The following is a 19,240-nucleotide window of genomic DNA, read 5'->3' as shown; positions in this document are numbered from 1 at the left end:
CCAGAGTGCCTCAGGAAGACACTCATGCCAATCTCTTTCATTTGCTGAGACTACTTTCTTCAGGATATTACCAAGCACTTTATTGAAAGCCTCTACTTGACCATTAGCTGTCGGATTATAACTTGCTGAAATGCATGCTGAATGTTGTACTTTTCGCATAGCGTAACCATGGCCTTGCACTTAAAGTATGAGGCATTGTCAGATATTATCTTGGAGGGGACACCAAAACGATATGTGATATGAGTCTTGATGAAATTTGCAACATCCTCTGCTTTCACCATCTTGAGGGGAATTGCTTCCCTCCATTTGGAGAAATTGTCCGTTGCAGCCAAAATGTACTGATGCAAACGTAAAGATTTAGGGTTTATGGCACCCATAACATCCAAACCCTAAGTTTCAAAAGGGTATGAGAGAATTACGAGATGGAGAGGCAATTGAGGCTGGTGTATAAAATCTCCATGCAGTTGGCATGCTTTACAAGCTCGGGCATAATTTATTGAATCTTGTATCATCATCGGCCAATAATAACCTATTCTCTTCAATTGGGTGGCTAGCTTTGGACCAGCTTGATGGGCTCCACAAATACCAGCATGAGTATCTTTAAGAGCTTGAACCGCTTCCCCTTTTGATAAACATCTCAAAAGTATTCCATCAAAGGACCTTCTGTATAGAGTGCTATTAAGGTATGTGAAGCGAGGAGTCGTTCACCTTATGTAAACCCTTCTTTTTGGATCTTTAGGTAAACTTCTGGTTCGACAATACTCGATCATATCCCTTCGCCAATCAGACTCTTTTTCAACTTCAAACACTGAAACTACATTCGCCTCATAGGAATCTTCCAAACGTTTGAGTGCCGTTGGTGACAATCGACATTTCCAACTGTTATTTGGACATCTCTTTCGTCAGGGAGAGATAGGGAAGCTGCCAATTTAGCTAGAGCGTCGACTTTGTCATTTTCTGATCGAGGGATGTGGTGGACACTTATGTCTTGAAACTGTGCCACAAGATATTTGACCCTTTGGTAATACGGGATGAGATTCTCATTCTTGACTGCATAATCATCTTTTATTTGTCTGACAATTAGTTGTGAATCACCGAATGCCCCCAAGGAGTCGATCCACATTTCCAACGCTATTTCAAGGCCAATGATAAGCGCCTCATATTCTGCAATATTATTCGAACACAAAGCCATAAGAGAAAATGAATACGGGATCAAACCCCTAAAGGGTGTGATAAACACAATGCCAGATCCTACTCCCTGTCTCATTGCTGCCCCATCAAAATATAGTTGCCAATGGGAAATTTTTGTCGAGAAGACTTCCTCATCTGGAAAATCTTCAGGCAATTAGAAGTTATCTAGCACTGGGTGTGCTACCAAGAAATCAGCGAGTGCCTGCCCTTTTATTGCCTTTTGAGGCACATATTTAATCTCAAACTCTAACAACAATAAAGACCACTTCACTAGTCATCCTGAGGGCACAGGCTTTGACATCAGATTCCGTAGGGGACCAGCCTTAGAGATCAAGGTCACGCTGTGGGCAAGCAAGTAATGTCGCAATTTTTGGACAGCGAAGACCAAGGCTAGACAAGCCTTCTCGATAGGTGTGTAATTATGTTCTGCCCCCACCAATGTTCTACTTAAGTAGTAGAGAGAATTTTCCTTTCCCTCATCAATATTTTGTGCAAGTAATGCCCCCAGAGAGCATTCAAGAGCCACAATGTAGAGGATTAGGGGTTTCCCTTTAATAGGTGCCATTAGGACTGGTGGTTTGAGCAGGTATTCTTTTATATTGTCCAAGGCATTTTGGCATGCTTGGTCCCACACGAAAGGCATGTCTTTCTTCATTACTCTTGTGAAAGGTTGACATCTCCCAGAAAGATTTGAAATGAATCTTCTTATGTAGGCAAGTCTCCCTTGCAACCCTCTCAACTCTCGAAGATTATTGGGTGGCGGTATTTTGTTGATTGCCTTGATTTTGGTAGGGTCGATCTCTATTCCTCGGTACTTGACAACAAAACCGAGAAACTTACCAGATGTCACTCCGGAAGCGCATTTTAGAGGGTTCATTTTCAGCTGATGTTTACGAAGCCTTTCAAATACTTTCCTCAAGTCACTTAGGTGGTGCACTCTTTTCTTGGTTTTTACTACCAAGTCGTCTACATAGCATTCGACAGTGTTATGTAACATATCGCTGAAAATAACTGTCATTGCTCTTTGGTATGTTGCTCCAACGTTCTTCAAACCAAAGGGCATCATAGTGTAATAATATACCCCTTTCGGAGTGCGAAATGATGTGAACTCCTCATCCTCAGGTGCCATTTTTATTTGGTTATATCCTGAGAACCCATCCATAAAGGATAGAGCACCAAAACCTGTTGTAGCATCCACTAACAGCTCTGTAATGGGTAATGGGAATTCATCCTTTAGGCAAGCTTCGTTGAGATCTCTGTAGTCTACACATATGCGAATTTGTCCGTTCTTTTTCTTGACAGGAACGATACTGGCTAACCATGTAGGGTACTTAACCTCTCGAATGAAGCCAACCTCTATGAGTTTGTCTACTTCAGTTTTGACTTGAGTAGCCCGTTTCGGGCGAAAACGCCGTGGTGCTTGCTTTACCCATCGCTTCTCGTCTGAAACTACTAATTTGTGGATAGCAACCTTTGGATCTAAACCAGGCATGCCTTGATATCCCCAAGCAAAAACGTCCTTGTACTCCTCCAGGAACTCTTTATAGTCCTGCACCTTTTCTGGAGTCAAGAGAGCACTCACGAATATGGGTTTCTGATCTTCAGCCGTGCCAAGGTTTATCTCCTGGAGCTCATCAACTGTTGCTTATCCTCCATCTTCTATTTGTGGCGGAGCAGGTTGAGCATTGTCAATGAATTCATGATCCTTTTCACCTGATGACATGCCCCCTTGCTTTTGGGCTGGGTCTTCTTCAATGGAGACGCAATTTGTTGAAGCTGATTCCCCCATGTTTTCATTTACTTGTTCAGTAATCACCACTTTTTGTTGCTTGACCTTGAGCTTCCATTTCTTGCTCCTTTGTGACTTGGATTGAATTTCGCCCAAACGTTTAAACACTGAGACTCAAGGCTGAACCTTGATTGCTAGATGTTGAAATACTGAAACAAGCGGTGGTTTTTTTCTTCCGACCCATTGTAAAGCTGAGATGCGAGGCAAACTTTCCACAATCCCTTCTTCTCGAAACATAGATTTCTCGAGACTTGTAAGGATACTTGAATCTGAAGGATCTGACTTAGGAATCCTTACTTTCAGCATACTATCCACGTGTTGAACCATGACCTTAAGGGGGTCGATTTTTGCCATTGTTTTCCCTTTTTTTGGTTTAATCTTCAACGGAGTAGATGATGATAATGGTGAGAAAGTGTTTTTGAAAGAGAGAATGCCCTTATTTTGACTTTGATCATTCTGGTTGGTTGTAGGAATCCCAACGTTGTCTTTTGGAATAGACTGATCGATCTTATGAAGAGGTCGTGCATAGCTTGTCATAAGTGTCTCCATTGTGTCCTTGATTGGTGTTATAGCTTTTTACCCAGGTTCTCGTTGGTCCTTTCTTATATATTTGAAAGTCACCTTTGGCTTTGGGATATCCGAGCTTGAAGGCGTTTCATTTTTTAAGGACGGAGCTGAAGAAGCAATCTTGATTCGAAGGTGTTGGGTGCTTCTAATTTTTCTGCCTCCAATACCTGTATAAGTATCTCATTCGTGGCTATTTTGGGAGAGTTAGATGGTTGTGCGAGAGTGAGCTCCGGTGCTTTATAGAACTTAGCATCTAAATAATTCACCTCTTCACCCTTGAAAGGATCTGTGACTGCAATGACCCTCTTGACTTCTCCATCTTTCATCCACTTGAAACATTGATGTAATGTTGATGGGACAACACCATAATCGTGGAGCCATGGGCGTCCCAACAAGACATTATAAGATGTTCGAGCATCAATTACATGAAACAGGGCGTCTGAGAAAAGTTCCCTATCTCCATTTGCAATGCAATAGTGCCCATTGCCTTCTGTCTAGCTTGATTAAAGCCATGAATGGAGAAAGCTGTTTGGCACTCATTCCCATACTGTGAAGCATTTTAAGAGGCAACAGGTTTACAGCTGAACCACAATCGAGCAAGATCCAGTTGATTGTCATATTGCCCATGAGTCCGGTGACGTAGAGAGGTCTATTGTGGTATTCATGTCCCAATAATAAATCCTCCTCCCTAAATGTAATGCAGTTTTTGCAATTGGCACAAACCATTGGTGTAGTTATATTGACTTCTACGATGTCCTCTTTATACAAGTCTGGACTTAGTAGGGCTTCGATCAACGCTTCTCTCAGCTCTCTTGACATATGCAAAGCATCATAGACACTTAAAAGAGCAGGAATACGTTGTAGGTGTGCTAGAATGTCATACTTCTGTGGAGCCTCTTTTGGCTTTTGTGGAGGTTCTTTCGCAGCTTTCCCCTGTTCAAGTGTGGAGTCCTTTACTGTGGTCGAAGTCTTGTCAGGCATCCTCTTCGAATCACCTTTTAATTTGAGTTTTTTAGACAAAGTTTTTCCATCCTTTTGGTTAACTGGTGGGACGGTCAAGCCAGAGCGTAGCTGGATTTGATCAACTTCGGTCTTTGACTTTTTTGCACCCTCGTCATCTGCCTCAGTGTCTGATTAGGTAGATGTATTAATAGTGACCGTGTGGCACTGGAGCACCTCTTCATCATCATCTTCTCTCTTTAGGTCACGCTCAAGAAGCTCTTTTGGAAGGAACTCCCTAAGGGTAATTGGGGTCCTTGACGGTTGTTTGTACTCGCTCGTTTTACTAATTTGAGCCCTTTTTGTTGCATTCTTTCCTTTCTTCTTACCCTTGGAGAATGACCTGCCACGATATCTAGTATTTGAAGAAGAAGCAGATTATGTGGTAGGGGGATAATGATGCCTGACCTTCTTTTCTAAAGTTTTGCACTCGTCTTCTGACTCTTCCCAACCATCTGAATCCTCCCAGACATCTAAGGTTGGTGCTATCATAAGCTCGTATAAAGTTGGAATATTAGGGTTTCCAGGATGAGGCATGTCTGGGTATGCTTCGACAATTGTGACTTTATTGTCGACCTCGAGTGCAATGGCTATGACGTCTTCTGGCTTTGAGACCTCGGATGTAATCACATTTGCAATTGCTGTCTTTCGGGGAGGAGCCTCAATCTCGATTTCATTATTGTTGATCATCTCCTGGACTATATCCTTGAGGACGTAGCAATCCCTCAATGTGTGACCAACTAAGCGGTGATACCGACAATATTTAGGATCATCGGTTTTGTTCATTTCAAGCAGGGCGCTTTGATTTGGGAAGCTTAATGGCTTTGACCGCAAGGAGCTCATCGAAAATTGCATCAATATCATCATTATCAAATGAATATCTGCACTTTTCCTCTCTCTACGTGTGAGCCTTCGAGGTCGATCATCCTTCCCTCTATTATTGTTATTAGTGTTGCTACTATTGGCTTTGTTGTTGTCATTTTTCCTTTCGCCTCTGACGAAAGTGGCCATTGTCTCCCGCTTATTGACAACCGGCTTCTTAGAGTCAATTTTCTTGTCCGCAATTTGGACTTTTGAAATTATCTTTTGACGGGGCAATCTGTCTTTCTACATTGCTTGCTTTGGAAACCAATGCGTCAAACGTTTGGGGCTCTGCTGTACCAACAGATGTTGCAATTTTCAGGAGAAGGTTATTAGCACACATTTGAATAGCTGATGTCTCAGTCAACTTCTTAGGGCATTAGAGGTTAAGGCTTCTCCACCTTGTAATAAAGTCAGTGGTGTTTTCTGCAACCTTTTTCCTTGTATCAGCCAAGTCCATAATTGAAACTTTCTTCTTGGAACTGACAAATTGTGCCAAGAATGCTTTTTGAATATCATCCCATGTGTGAATGGACCTTGGCTTGAGCTGAGTATACCATGTGAATGCAGATCCTTTAAGGGATTGGACGAATTGTCTAACCAAGAAAGCATCCACCTATGAAGTTCCTTCGTGTTGACGTTTTAAGTTCAGCAGTAGCTAAACCTTTACTAACACTTGTCCGATGGGCAGACCGCTATCAGAGGGCGTTAAGTAAAATACAGAGGGCGTCAAATAGAGACCGCGCTGGGCGGTCTTCTCTTCTCTGATGCCTAAGTTAGTCAATGTATTTATGTTGACAAAGTGACAGCAGGTAAGTATTAATTGCGTAATCAATGAGGAGAGAGGAGAGAACTTTTTATAGGTGAGGAGGGAACTGATCTTCTCCATGTTTTCGATGTGGGACTGATGTACTTCAGTCCGCAGCTTCTGAAGCTACTGATGCCAACTTGGCGTGGCGCGTGGCTCAGGCGATAGCCTGTTTGGCTGTGTTTATGTGGGTAACTCCTTTGGCGGGAGTTGGTACCGCTAGTGGTAGCATGAGCGTGGCTCATTATAGCTAATTATGCTTGTGAATGCCTATGTAAGTACAAGTCCCCCAAGTCCCCAGTCAAGGAGGGTAATCTTGGTTGGGGATTTGCCTAGCTGTTCGAAGCGTTGCTTCTGCCAGTCTTGTAAAGCATAATTAGTGTCAGTGAGTTGTCAACCATGGATTTACTGAGAAAACACTTTTTACCCTTCCGGGAGGGCCCCTGCTAGGCCCTCTAGGGAGTCCCCCACTCCCCGGCTAAGATAGACCTTCGTTTGGTCAGCGTATTGTTTGGTGAGGGGAGCTGCGTTGAGCAGAGGGTGTTGGGTAGCGAACCCAATCTGTGATACCCAAGTAGTGGGGGTCAACGTGCCTGATCAGGGCCATGGAGACTGTTGACACATCCCCCTACCTGTCCCAGAGGATCATGTTTTGACTGCAACGCCGCGTTGCGATCGTTGTCAAAGTGAGGCGTTGCCTCAGGAATCGCCGCTGGCGGAAGTCCCTCCGCTGATGATAAGTGGCCGGAATTGTCACTAGGACCTGCCTGGCAGTAGCCTGGTGTATGGCGTTGTGGTCAGCTGCGACAGTCTTCCCAAGTGTTGAGGGAGGAGTCTTGCTTGCAAGATGGAAAGGGAGAAGTTCCGCTAGCAGAGTTGCACTTAGCGGAGACTATCTAGCTTGCCAGATGGAAAGGGAGAAGTTCCGCTAGTGGAGTTGCTCTTAGCGGAGACTATCTCGCTTGCAAGATGGAAAGGGAGAAGTTCTGCTAGCGGGGTTGCACTTAGCGGAGACTATCTCGCTTGTAAGATGGAAAGTTTAGCGGAGACTATCTCGCCAAGTATTCCGATGATTGATTTTCTTTTTTCAATAGATATCTTAGACAGACGCTTAGTGTGATGGTGCCTGTCACGTGGTGTACATGTATTGGATTAGCGTGCGTGATAACGTTTTTCAGCACGCCCGTCACGCCCGTCACCTCGTCATTAATGCGAGTAATTATTGATTTTGTAACTGAGGCGTCGCCTCGGTTAATCCGGAGAGTAAGTGCGCTTGTGGGGTACGTGTACGGTTGTGGTGCGATGTCGTTTTTCAGCGGATGGCCGAGATTAACTTGATGTGGACATAAAATGGGGGGAAATCTGTAGGTTTGACACTTTGTAACCTTTGCTTTTATCGTCATCTTCAAGCTTGGCCCTATGTTCTGAGAAGCAGATTGCCAGTACTTCGTGAAGTTGTCGATCGTCGAAGCACGAAAGTTATTTGAAGCAGAGACACACCTTTGATTTCGCCACAACCTTCATCTTTAAGGTTGGTACCCCGAATCTCACCCATGTTCCATTGAATTTGTGTTTGGTTTCGTTGATTTTTTTGGGTTTTCGATTTGGGGTGCTCTGTTCTTTTTGACATGGTATGAGGGTGTGAGGTGGGTTGTGGGGGTGATTTTTGGTGTTTGATAGCGAGATGGGGTTTTAGGGATTTCCTAGATGGTCGAATCTGTGCTGACTGTACAAATGTGTTGTGTTCTTGTTTTGGTAGTTTCTGGGAAATTGTTCTTGATGTTCTTGGGTACAACTAACATAGGGATAGCCTAGATCTTGTATGCACTGACTGGCTTTGGGTTTTAGGGATTGGGATAGCTAGCGTCGTAGAGATTTCGAGCAGCGAGGATTCCGGGTCTTGATTATCTTATTTGCTGCTTCGACTTGGTCGTTGGTTTGGGGGTGAGCGACAGATGCGAAACTCATCTTGGTGCCCAAATTAGCGGTGAAAGATATGAGTTCCTTGTTGTTGAACTGCGTGCCGTTATCTGTGATGATGGTGTAGGGGACACCATAGCGGCAGTAGATGTTCTTCCAGAGGAAGTGAGTTACCTTGGCGGTGGTTATTGCCGTTAGTGGTTCTGCCTCGATCCACTTACTATTGTAGTCAATGGCAACAATGATATACTTGAACTGGCCTTTGGCGGTTTGGAATTTGCCCATTAAGTCAAGGCCCCACGTCGAGTGAATCCATGGGCCAATGATGATCGACAGTGGTTCCGCCGGGCATGTGGGAGATCGACATATTGTTGACATTTGTGGCAAGATTTTGATATCCTTCTGGCGTCGTTGCCGAGTGTGGGCTAAAAGTAGCCTTGTCACATTATGCGGTTGGCCAAGGACCTGGCACCCGAGTGGTTGCCGCATTCTCCGCCGTGTATCATTATCAGCATGACCTTTCCCTCCTCTGGGGTTAGACACTAGAGGTTGGGGTGGGTGAACCCCTAGCGGTAAAGCTTGCCATTTTGGATGTTGTAGCGAGTTGCTCTCTGCTTGAGCTGTTGGGCTTCGACCTTGTCATCTGGCAATGTTCCATTACGCTTGTACTCGATGATCTCTTTCATCCAACCGGGATTGACCTCAATGTAAAAGATTTCCGCTAGGGTTTTTGTGATGCTAGGTCTGTCAAGATACTACACCCTTATGTCCGCTGGAATCTGGTGTGGCTGAGCATTTGCTAGTCTTGCCAGTGAATCAGCCTTGGCGTTCTTTTCCCTGGGGATTTGTGTGATGGTGTGAAATTTGAATTTTTTGAGGAGCGTCTTGACGTATCCAAAGTATGCAGCCAACTGTTGGTCCTTGGCCTAGAAACTGTCGTTGACCTAGTTAACAAAAAGCTGAGAGTCGCTGAATATATTGACGCTGTCAGCTCCTGAGTCTATGGCGAGGAGTAAGCCGGCAATGAGGGCTTCATACTTCGCCATGTTGTTTGAGGCTTTGAAATTGAACTTCAACGTGTATTCCACGTCTAGTCCCCCTGGTCCTGTCAGGATAACTCCGGCGTCGCTGGCCTTGGCACAGGCGGAGCCATCCACGTGTAGGTTCCAGTCTGATTGCTGGGGGGCTGGCTCCTCTGCGATTGTCATTGCTGTGGTGGGCTGTGCTTCTATGTTGGGATCATCCTACCGCTCAGTGAGCTCAGCAATGAAGTCCGCCACCGTTTGGCCCTTCATGGCGGCTCTTGGTTTGTAGTCAATGTCGAACTCGCTGAGCTCAATGGCACACTTGCTGAGGCGCCCCGAGTGATCAAGGTTCTACATTACTTGCCTCAGTGGTTGATTCGTTAAGACATGAATTGTGTGAGCTTGAAAATACTGGCAGAGGTGCCTAGCGGCGATGATGAGTGCAAGAGCGAGCTGTTCCAGGGGTGGATATCTTGTTTAGGCCTTGTTCATGCCTTTGCTGGCGTAGAATACGGGGAGCTCATCCTGGCCTTCCCGCCTGACAATGATGCAGCTTACCACTGTCTGTGATACCGCTAGGTATATGTATGTGTCTCCCCCTGTACAGGAATGGAGAGGAGTGGTACTGCCACCAAGTACTCCTTTAAGCTTTGGAATGCTGTCTCATAGTCCAGGTTCCAATCGATGACCTTCTTGTGGGTTGTCTTCAGGACTTTGAAAAATGGGAGACATCAGTCAGTGAGTCTGGAGATAAACCGAGAGACGGCGGTTAGTTTGCCCTGGAGACTCTGAACGTGCTTCTTCCATTCTGGAGCCTTCATGTTGAGGATGGCTTGTACCTTGTCAGGGTTGGCCTCTATGCCCTACTCACTGACTATGTAACCTAGAAATTTGCTAGCGGTGACGCCGAAGAAGCATTTTTCTGGGTTGAGGCACATACCGTAGGCCAAGAGAATGGCGAATATAATTCTGAGGTTTGCTATATGTCCGCTGGCCTTTATGCTTTTTACCAACATATCGGCCATATAGACCTTGATGATTTTGCACATGTGCCCCGCAAACATAGCATTCATCAGCCGCTGGTAAGTTGCCCCGGCGTTCTTCAAACCGAACGACATGACATTGTAGTAGTATAGGTCTTTGTCAGTGGTGAAGGAGGTGTGCTATTGGTTACCAGGGTGCATCTTGATCTGATTGTAGCCGGAGAAGGCATCCATCATGCTGAGTAGCTCGTGGCCAGTTGTTGCATTGACCAGTTGGTCTATGCGGGGTAGTGGGAAACTATCTTTGCGGCATGCCTTGTTGAGGCCCTTGAAGTCGACACACATTCGCCACTTTCCGCTGGGTTTTTTGACCATGACCAAGTTGGAAATCCACTGCGGGTAATTTACTTGGCAGATGAATCCAATGCTCTGGAGCTTGGCAACCTCCTCTCCTATATAATGATATCTTTCTTCATCAAAGGCCCTCCACGCTGCTTGGTAGGGTAGGCGGATGGTTTGATACTTAATTTGTGAGTGATGATCTCGGGGGAGATGCTTGGCATGTCAGCATAGGACCATGCAAAGACGGCGGCGTTGTCACGTAGAAACTGGGTGAGTTCAGCCGCTACCTCTGGGTCGAGCTGAGCGCCGATGCGGACTATTCGCTCGGGTGCTCGTCAGAGATGTTGATAACCCTTAAGGATGTCTCCGGGTTGATCGGCTCCTTTTTGACATACTTCTTCTCGTCATCTCTGGGGTCTTCGAAGATATTTGGCGCCGCTGTATGATTTCCCAATGTTAAGATTTCATGGCGGCGTGCTGATCGTGCCACGGTTGTGGAATAGCACTCTCGTGCCAGTTGTTGGCTTCCCCTCACACAACCTGTTCTGTTGGGAGTGGGGAACTTCATGAGGAGCATGTACTCGGTGATGATGTACCTGAGTTTGTTAAGTGTCGGTCGACTGATGATGGCATTGTATGAGCTGAAACAGTCCACAATGATGAATTTTGTGTGGATCTCCGCCGTTCGTGGACTGGCGCCGATAACTAGTCGCGTATAGTAAGAGCCCAATGGCTATGTGACATCACCGGAGAAGCTAAGCAATGGCTCATGATCCTGCATTAGTTTTCAATTCCGTCGGAGTTTGTCGTAGCACCTGTTGAAGATGACATTTACAGCGGACCCGCTGTCGACAAGGATCCTTCCTACTGACCATTTTGTGTCGATCAAGAATGGATCGTCGTGGGGTAGATGTACTCCACGCTCCTCATCCTCTGAGAAGGTAATGGGCTCCCAACTAGATTTGGGGAGCTTAGCGGACCTTTCATAGCGGATATTGCACACCTCCTTAGGGTAGTTGGCACGCGCGTAGCGCTTCTTTGCCCTGTGAGACATATTGGTGATTGGAGCACCACCGTCGATGGTGTTGATGCGGCCTAAGGGCTCAATGTTAGCGATCACAGGTGGTGGTTGGTGTACCTTGAATTGCTCCATTTTATCGTCTCGGTATAAGGTTTCAATGGCTGTTTTGAGGGTGTTGCAATTGTTGGTGTTGTGGCCAACAATTAGTCGGGGTTCAAGAGGTGGTCCCATTCCCCGCAGCTCTAGTGGGTTCAACGGTACTTGCATCTGTATGATTGGTCTGTGTACCAGTCCGCCGGTGATGGGCTGACTGCGCCTAGTGCTAAAAGACTGCTCGCTTTGCGCTGGGTTAGTGTTTTCTTCCAGCGCCTTCTTCAGCTCGTCAAATTTTGACATCAGCGTGGCCACTTGCTTTTGGGCCTCGGCCTTTTCTCTAAGCTCCTGCTCATGCTCTCTATTTTCCTTGTGAAGGTCCACTAGTGCCAGCTCATACATAGCGGCGAGGTCCTGCACCGGGGGTCGATTGCCGCTCGACTGAGCCTCCGCTGTAGTTTGAGTTGGCGGGGTCTGGTAACTGGCCTGGGGTTCCCCGCTGGGGTTGACCGGTGTGTTGAATAGTGCGTGGTTAATGTTAACCGCTGGATTAACGTTGACCGTGGGGTTGGTGGGGTGGGGATTGGCGGATTGATTCGCTTGCTCCTCAGTGTTTCCCCGGCTACCGTTAGTCATGGTGGATGTGGTGGGATGGCCTTTTGTTCGAGGATTCCCACAGACAGCGCCAATGTTGATGTTTTAAGTTCAGCGGTAGCTAAACCTTTACTAACGCTTGTCTGATGGGCGGACCGCTGTCAGTGATACTCAGAGTCCCCGCTACCTGTCAAGTAAAATACAGAGGGTGTCAAAGGGAGACCGCGCTGGGCGGTCTTCTTTTCTCTGATGCCTAAGTTAGTCAATGTATTTATGTTGACAAAGTGACAGCAGGTAAGTATTAATTGCGTAATCAATGAGGAGAGAACCTTTTATAGGTGAGGAGGGAACTGATCTTCTCCATGTTTTCGATGTGGGACTGATGTGCTTCAGTCCCCAACTTCTGAAGCTACTGATGCCAACTTGGCGTGGCACGTAGCGGCGCGTCAGCAGCGATCTGAAGGCTAGCCGGGGCTCAGGCTATAACCTGTTTGGCTGTGTTTCTGTGGGTCACTCCTTTGGTGGGAGTTGGTACCGCTAGTGGTAGCATAAGTGTGGCTTATTATAGCTAATTATGCTTGTGAATGCCTATGTAAGTACACTCCGCAAGCTGAGTAGAAGTGAGCTAAATGCTCTTGCGGGGAACTATTTATCCCATCGAATTTGTCGAATGTTGGCTTCTGATATCCTTTTAGGAAAGGTATCGTGTCATAATGGTCGGGGTATGGCCTGCGATACCTGAGAACCGGTGTAGACAAGGACATCTGGAATTCTTTGATTCCCACAGCTATCAATATTGTTATCCCTTCAGGTGTGAACATACTCATGTCATCTTTACTAAACGAAGAACCACCCATATCAATCCTGGGAGGCTCTTTATCCTTGTCTTTTTTATTCATAAGCAGAGCACACTTGGCCACAAGCTCCGCAATTTCAGCCAACTTTTTCTTGGCTTCAGCCTCAACCTCCACAAGCCTCTTGGCTTCTGCCTCTTTTTCAACTTGCCTTTGGAGGGCGTCTTTCTCAAGCTGCGCCAGCCTTGTTACCAACTCTTGCATCTGCTTTTGCATTTGCTCTTCTGGGTTTGACGGCGTTGCCATGAATACATGTGCATTGTCAGAATCACCACTTTCACTAGACGCTGCAACATGTGACCGAGGCATTAACGCTTGTGTGGAGCCTTCTTTAGGCATTGATGCTTCATATAAAAGATTACCCTTCTAGGACACATATAAAGGACTGTCCTTCAGAGACAATTATCCCTCTTCTGATGTTGTACTTGTTGACGATGTACCAGGTGTCACCCTTTTAGCCATATTGCGGGTAACCAGTCCAGGGTAAGAATCACCTCCATAAACTGGATACTCCTTGTTCTTGGCTCCCTTTGGACTCCCTGGAGCTTTTGGTGGTGCGTCGAGGGCTTTCACTATCTCCTCAGCTAGTTTCGTTGGGTCTAGGTCTTGTCTCTCCTCTGATGCTGCTTGTTGTGATGGCACGGTTGACCTTTGTGAGTTTCCATGTAAAGGACGAGATTCGCGCTTATCCTTTGAATCATCTTCATCACTTCCCTTGGTGGAAGTTACCATCACGGTCTCTACGATGGGCAGGAAACCAGGGATCGTGCCAACCATGAAATAAGAGGGCATTGGGGCCCTCGCAGCTTTAGGGGCCTTATGGTTTTGGCTAGCCTCCATCCCAGGAGGTGCAAGTTGGGCAATCTCCGCCAAGATGGCTTCAATTATCTTTGCATTGGCATCCTTCTTCCTCTGAGCCCTGGCGGCTCTTTTCCTTTGGTTCCTCAAAGCATTTTTGGAAGGGGTTTTGAGAATCTGGGTCTTGACAGACTTCACAACTGCCTTATTTTGTTTTCCTCCAAGCTTTGGCTTTGTCACAGTGTTAATGACATGAGCATGGCCAATCACAAATGGCATACGGTGGCCGGTCCGCTTTGGGTGGTCAAGAGTAGCTGGGAGCTTGTGGAAGAAAATAGTAATTTGTGGTGCCATTATTGATTTGTTTCTTGCAAAGCACACACAAAAAATTAGTAACTTTATAAAAGGTGATGACAGGGAAAATGGGTCCCACTGGGCGTGCCAAAAATTATGTTGAGCAAAAATTGTAAATTAATATACCCAACACAATTTTGCTCTATCTTATTGACAAAATAGAACTTTTATTATGTCAGGTTTGGACCATTGAAGATAACAATAATCTCTTAATTACAATTCCTCACTTTAAGGGAAAACCCTTTCATTCCAAGTACAAAGTTAACATATGGAGATGTGTGTGTTTGTGAAAAATTGCGGCTGCACCTGGGTTGTTTTACAGGCTGCCTACGTACCCTTGAAGGGATCAAGCCACTCGTAGTTCAAGTTTTTGTGGTTTGGAGTTTCAACAAGTAGATGACCTATCAAAACAATTTTGGTTAGGTGTTTTAGTGAATTTGGTTTTAAAAGAACCAGGGATTGGGTTTAAGTTGTGGTTGCATCCAGATTTAAATCTAGATTGCCTACATACACTGTAAAGGGATCAAACCATTGTAGTTCATGCATTTTGGGAATTTGGGATTTTTCTTGGTTTTGTACCAAAAGGATATATTTTTTTTTTTAGGTTTCGGAGCATTTTTTTAACGAAATCAAAGCCTGGGTATTTGGAAATGGAACCCATAGCGTCATGCTTTGCCGAATTCTTCCAATGGGCCCAAATTTTGAATTGGGCTTCTTTTGTATCCTCGTGAATCATATTCCTCGATTCATGAAGCTTTCTTGACCCCAAACTTAATACGGGGACTTTCGATGCACCAAGTGAACTCTGAGTCTCGATTTTAGAATCCAGAGACATGCATAAACTTTTATTTTTGGCATCAGAAACACTTCTAAAAGGCCTTAAGGCTCTCAGAGGCCAATTGATATTTTTTCTTCACTTATTATTCTTTTTACTTTTTCTTTCCTCACAAATGCTCCGCTTCAATTTCCACCATCCCCAAACCCAAGCAAATACGAGCTTGGAATGTCATTCTTGGCGAGTCAAATCAAAGATGGATTTGAAGACCGAAATCAACTTGGAGATGGGATTGAAGATAGAGTCGCAACTATATTCTTGCCCAAGGAGGATTTCAGAGCCTGCAATTGAGATTTCTGCACACAAACTGGGTGAGGATTTCATCCTTCATTTCACTCCTTTGTTTGATTTGTGTACAACAAAACTGAAATTTTCTTCTCGGTCCTTCTCATCGGCGACTCGGGGAATTGAATATTGTTTTCTGGTGTTGTGATGTCGAACAACGCAAAGGTACACTTTGGGTTGCGAAAGCAATACTCCAGCCTTTTACTTTTCAGGTGTGTTTATGATCATAATTTTGAAGAGGGAATCCATGCTCCCACTGATAAGTCCCTGCGATTAACATTTTTTTTTTGGGCGTTATATGGGAAACTTTACATCTCATCGTGGTCAGGTAATCAAAGCCTCTGGACTCCCAATATTGGTTTTGTTGGTTTCGTTGGTTTCGTTTTGGTGCGTCTGGTTTAGAAGTAAAGACTGGCTCTTTTTTTATTATTAATTTTGCTTCTTTTTGTCTTTTCTTCTTTGTGGTGTTATTGCACACAACACACTTTGCACAGAGAGAATTCATGATTAATTAAACATTCATACTTGGTTGTAAGATTACAAACCAAGATATTTCTTCCTCTACTTTCTCATGTCGGCACCTCTCGAATATTTCTTGCAATAATATTGGTTCAGGACTTGTTGCCCTCTCCTTGAATACATTTAATTTGGCTTTGGAATATGCCTTGAATGATAGTGCACTTTCAACACATTTTTGACGAACAATGAGCCAAATTGTCTCCAATTAAACCTTCAAGTTGGTTCTTGTCAGTCCAGTCCACCGCTAGACTTTCACTACTTTTTTTTTGTTGACACCGCTTCGCAGCTTTTTGGATGACGAATGCTACCAAACTTAAGCACATAATTGGGCTCTGTAGTTTGCAAATTCTTATCTTTCTTTCTTCTCTTGACACACTGCACACACAAACACATACTTGTCATCCCTTGAGATCAAGTCTTGGTCTGTCTCATTTGGTTGTCTCGACCATTTGCAAATATAAGAACCTGTCCATCTGACTTGTCTTGGAATTGGCTGCCACAGAGACTGTGATTAGTTTTGACAACTTGTGACCAGCCTTGCAATCCCACTGCCCGGCCAGTTTTCTTTCTTGTTTGTCACCTTTCAATGTTAAAAGCCTCAGACTATCTCTTTGGTTATTTTGGCTTTGTTCTTGGAATTAAATGCTTCAAAGCTTGTATTTAGCTTTAACAAGTTTATTTCCTGTGCAGGCTCAAGTCGGACCAGGTGATAGTAGCCACAACATTCTAAAGGTGAGTTTCTTCTTTAGAGTATTAGCTGTTTCAACTTATTTGCAGACATTAAATTTAAATTCTTCTGTATAATGATCTTGTCTAGCCACGCCATAGAAATTTGGTTCTTGGACCAATTGAACAGCAGCTGCTTTCACCTTAGGACGATAACCTTGCTTTTTAGGTTTGAGGTGCGGATTCAGCTTCCAGCAAGTCTCCCTAACATGCCCAAGGTCGATGCAATAAGAACACTGAGGACGAGAACGGTTGGTGAAGCCTGGTGGAGGTCCTTGCTGATGAACTGGTACTGATTTCTGCTGCTGAAGAAAAGGTGCTAGTGCTTGAACAGCTAGGCTAGATACTTCAACTTGCGCCTGTTTGAGACTTTCCTGTTAAGACTCATCCTTACGAATGTATGTGAAAGCTGTGGTCAAGCTAGGAGGATCTGACATTCTAAGCAACTCTCCCTTGGCACTGCTATGCTTCTCATCAATCCCTCTCAGGAATACATGAACCCTTTCTAGCTCCTTCTCCTTCTGGTACCACACAAGATCTTCCTGATTCTTGATCTTGCAAGGACGCTTCTGATCAATTTCAGCCCATATATTCTTAAGCTTGGTGAAATACACAGCTACTGGTTGCCCATGTTGTTGCATACTAGCTGCTTTACACATTAATTCATGAACCTGTATAAAATCGGACTCGTTGGTATACAAATCCCCCAACGTCTTCCATATTGTTTCAGCAGTCTCACATTCTTCCACCAACTGTAGCACATCTTCAGTCATGGCTTTGAAAAAGAGAGCCATCACAGATCCATCATCATCCTCCCAATTAGCATAAGTGGCCGCATCTTCCTCACTAGGAGCTTTGATTGTCCCAGTCACGTGCCCCATCTTCCTCACTAGGAGCTTTGATGGACAGACATAATCTTTTTCCATGTTCGAAAATTGGTACCATTGAGTTTTGGACCTCCAAAAGAACCCCCGCCGGAATTTCAAACAGAAACCTCAATCTTTTGGACCTCATTGATCTTAGAACCCTGTCCTTCACTTCCATCACCACCCATCGCAACACTATAGTAGCAGTAATCACACAATCACAGATTATGCAGCGGAAAAGACAGAAGACTCAAAGAGAAAGATTATAATAGAGCGTGCAGATTTTTTTTTTTTTTTAGAACCTGTTGCACGGATCGGGTTGATGCACGGGTTTACAGCAACTTGGTAATGGGTCGGGTTGACTTGTTGCCGGGGTGACGCCTTGGTTGCAGAAGAAGCCGCCGGTCTAGTAATCACAGAACAACGCTGGGCAGGTAATCAAGAGAGGACGACGCTGGTCTGGATTGATGAAAGGAGCGGCGGCGATCTGGGGTTGAAGCCGACGCCGAATGGGCAAGAGAACGCCGACTGAATCGAAAGAAGAGATGACTGGGCAAGAGAGCACCGACTGGGAAAGAGGAGCGCCGACGTCGACTGGGCAAGAGCAGCGACGGTGGTCTTGGGCTGAAGATGAGGCCGGCTGAACTCTGAACTAGAGGAGCGACGACGATCTGTTGGATTGACACAAGGTCGGTCTCTAAAGAGACGAAGACCCGTCTTGATTAATAGTAAAAGACGAAAAAGAAACAAACCCAAATAAAGGGGTTTAGCTATGTATCAATTCCTCGGATTGAGGAAAAGAAAAGAAACTAAGGAGATAAACTCCTTTCGGATCTTTGCTCTGATACCAAGTCAAAGAGAGTAAGAACTTTGGAAATATTGAGAGAATAAATTGTTTGATATTTCATTACACCCATTCTGTGGTGTATATAAACATATTACAACTGTACTACAACGTACTACAACTACTGTACTACACAACATATACAAGGTAAGTAATTATAACAATATATTCCCTTGTAGTCTATTCCTAATAGAGGATGATGACTCACACTAACAGAATTGTATTTATTTTGATATCGTATTTCCATGTTTTTGCAGGTGGATGCGAGAAGAGCAACTATAGTGCAGCCAAGTATCAGAACTCCGGGATTCAAACTCAAGGGTGACGCTTTCTTTTTGTTTACCCATAGGTTTGTTTAGAATAGGTATTTTGGAATGGGGGTTGGGACTGGCTCTTTTTGGCTGTGGAGTTTTGAAAAGGTGCAGGGGAGGAGTTATATGTGGTGTTTAAGTGGAATTGACAGAGTTCCTGTTATCATTTTTATATTGAACCACGACCCTATGGTGATTCACAAAGGGCCCTCTTTCAGTTTGGTGTATTAAAAAGCCAAAACTTGAGGATAATATCAGCACCCTAAGGCACGCAGTGTCAAAGTAAGGCACCGCCACCGGAGCATTGAAAGCAATTTCGGCACCCTAAGGCACACCGAGTGGAGTTCTGAAACAGTATTGGCACCGTAGGCACCGCCACCTGAGCTTCGAAAGTAGTTTTGGCACCCTATGGCACACCGAATGAAGCTCTGAAACAGTATTGGCACCGAAAGGTACCGCCACTGGAGCTTTGAAAGTGGTAAAACCATAAAGAGACGGATTCTCCACCTTTGATTCCTATGGAACACGTTGCGGCTTCTTCTGTCTCCTTTGATTTCCTTCTCCTTCTGCTTTTTTTTTTCTCTTCTTTTTTTGTACGGCCTTTTTGGCTTCTTATATAGTGCATTGACGGTATGATTGAGTTTTAGAGAGCACT

This window comes from Rosa chinensis, chromosome 4, assembly GCF_002994745.2.
Source record: "Rosa chinensis cultivar Old Blush chromosome 4, RchiOBHm-V2, whole genome shotgun sequence".
NCBI classification, from domain to species: Eukaryota; Viridiplantae; Streptophyta; class Magnoliopsida; order Rosales; family Rosaceae; genus Rosa; species Rosa chinensis.
The sequence above is the reverse complement of the archived record's forward strand: the minus strand, read 5'-3'. Positions refer to the sequence as shown.